Source organism: Harpia harpyja, chromosome Z (assembly GCF_026419915.1).
Source record: "Harpia harpyja isolate bHarHar1 chromosome Z, bHarHar1 primary haplotype, whole genome shotgun sequence".
Taxonomy (NCBI): Eukaryota; Metazoa; Chordata; class Aves; order Accipitriformes; family Accipitridae; genus Harpia; species Harpia harpyja.
The window spans coordinates 104036316-104038706 of NC_068969.1; the positions used below are offsets into that span (position 1 = coordinate 104036316).

At 50.9% G+C, this 2391-nt stretch overlaps 1 protein-coding gene across 1 annotated transcript in view; it reads left to right on the forward strand.

Moving 5' to 3' along the window:
- PRLR (prolactin receptor) overlaps nucleotides 1–2391 on the forward strand; it is a 164656-nt gene that overhangs the window by 148692 nt on the left and 13573 nt on the right. The window lies entirely within an intron of this gene.

The window sequence follows — 2391 nt, forward strand, 5'->3', positions numbered from 1 at the left end:
TAATATCCATCCAGGATTTTGCCACAAACTGGGTCTTTAATAATGCTTGACCCACAGGAGTTGTGGGGTCCGCTCCTGAATATAACTGGAGACTCCTTCTTAATCGCTCTAGCCAATCAGTAGGAGTCTCGTCTTTTTTTTGTTGTTCACTAAAGGCTTTATTGATATTCTGACCTTTAGGGACTGATTCTTTAATTCCTTGAATAATAATTGCACGGAGATCAGCCATATTAGCTCAGTGCTTGGGACTCTGGTTATCCCAATTGGGTCTTTGATTAGGCCATTTTTGGTCTGCTGCCGAGCCCGCCTAATGTTGCTGGTCCCATATTCTCATCCCAGCTCTCCGAATCATGTCCCACTCTTCTAATGTAAATAATATTCCTAAAATTGCCTGTATTTCATCCCAGGTATAAATGTTGGGCCCCAAAAATTGGTCTAATCTTTTGGCTACTCTGAGGGGATCTTCTAACAGATTTCCCATCTCTTTCTTAAATTCCCGGACATCTCCGGTGTTTAGTGGGACTGAAACATAGCCGGCTCCCGGTACTCCAGCCTGACCCCCACCCCCAGGGACAAGGACTTCTCGGAGGGGAAATAACTTTTCTTCCCTAGCTTTACTCCTTGTGATCCTTATGGAAGGGGCCTGAGGGGTCTGAGGGGCATGGGAAGAGCTTCCGTTCCCTATGTCTGAATCGGAGTCCCCTGGGTCGTCCTGACCGTCGGCAGCAGGAGGGCTGGGGGGTAAATCAGGCGGCTGAGGAGCATAAGGAGGGGGCCACCTGTAAGCATCATTTTCAAGGCATGACCTCCCTCGCTTCTTTAAGACAAATATAGACACCTTCTCATCCCCTTGCGGTACCCATAAAGCGGCATATCCACTTTCCTCAGGGTTAGGGGGTTCTTTATCATTTACCCATAAGTTCAATTGCTGACATACCCAATCCTCAGAAGACCCAAAGACTGGCCATATTATATGGGGATCCTTAAGGGATTTCCCTCCCCAAACTTCTATACAATAGTATACCATTTTTTCCTTACTTTTATTTCGCCTTCGTGGGGAATCATTCCAAGATTTAAGCATTAACCCCAGCGGACTATCCGGGGGAATATCCGGCAGTTTCTTCTGGCTGCCACCCATGGGATTAGAGGGCTTGCTCTTCCTCTGCCCCATCTTCCGGAGTGTCTACTCGCACACACACACACCCCGCTCCCCTCGGTCACGACTCGCTCCCTCGCGGGCTACGAGAACTGCACTACTGGAGGGTCCGCACTCGCTTGGCCTCCTCGAGACCTCTCAGCCGTTACACTCTGGGATACCCAACCCCAACCAAGTGGATTACCGCAAAACACAAAAATACTTACTCACTCCAGAGTCTTCACTTGGTCTTCGTGCACAAAAATTACAGGGTTCTGCAGTTTCTTTTGCCTATTTACCGAATTTGAAGGGGTTCAGGCATCCAGGTCTCGATACGGGAGGTTCTCACTCTGGGGCCATCCGGAGATGGGGAGCCTCCCCAGCGTGCGAGTCCCGAGTCGCAGTTGCCTGGATCCGAGTCATGGCACCAAAATTGTTATAAGTTAGGACAAAGGTCCAGGAGCCAACTGTGGTGAATAATTAAAAGTAATTTATTAAGCAAGCGGTAAATAGGCAAAACAGCGCTGGGCGGCCGGGGAGCCACTGCTCTACCAACGGCTCGCAAGCCCCCTTCCCGTAGCCACAGTTCTTATAGTCCTCTGTTTCTGGTATACGTGTCTTCCTTAGTGTACTCTGCGTCTGCGCCGATCTGTTGCTAGGGGTGGTCTTTTTCTGCCTCCTGGTGGTTGCTGGGATGAAGGCCCCAAGTCTTCCTCCTGTGACCGCCCTGTGCCCCTCGCTTGACACATGCGTGTTTCCTTACCTTTTGTATAAGCGCAAAGCTTGCACAAGCATTGTTTACGTTACCGGATGTCTGTAGTTAATGCAAGACCCACTCCTTCCTGTTTCAAGGCCGACATCTGGTTTTTCTGCTAGCGTAAGCAAGATTTGATTAACAAACATTTGTCTTTTATCACAGGTTGGCTATCAGGAAAAACTTCTTTACTGAGAGGGTTGTCAGGCATTGGACCAGGCTGCCCAGGGAAGTGGTCGAGTCACCATCCCTGGAGGTGTTCAAAAAGCGCGTAGACAAGGCAGTCCAGGACATGGTTTAGTGGGCATGGCTGACGGTTGGACTCGATGATCCTGAAGATCTTTTCCAACCTCAATGATGCTATGATTCTATGAAAATGAAGCTGCCGGCCCCACGACAGCGACAACCGGCCGCCGCCGCCGCCGGAGCCAACGTCCGCGGCCCGCGAGGCCTCTCCCACCGGCAGGTGCTGAGGGGCCCCGCGCGGGCGGGGCGAGGGGCG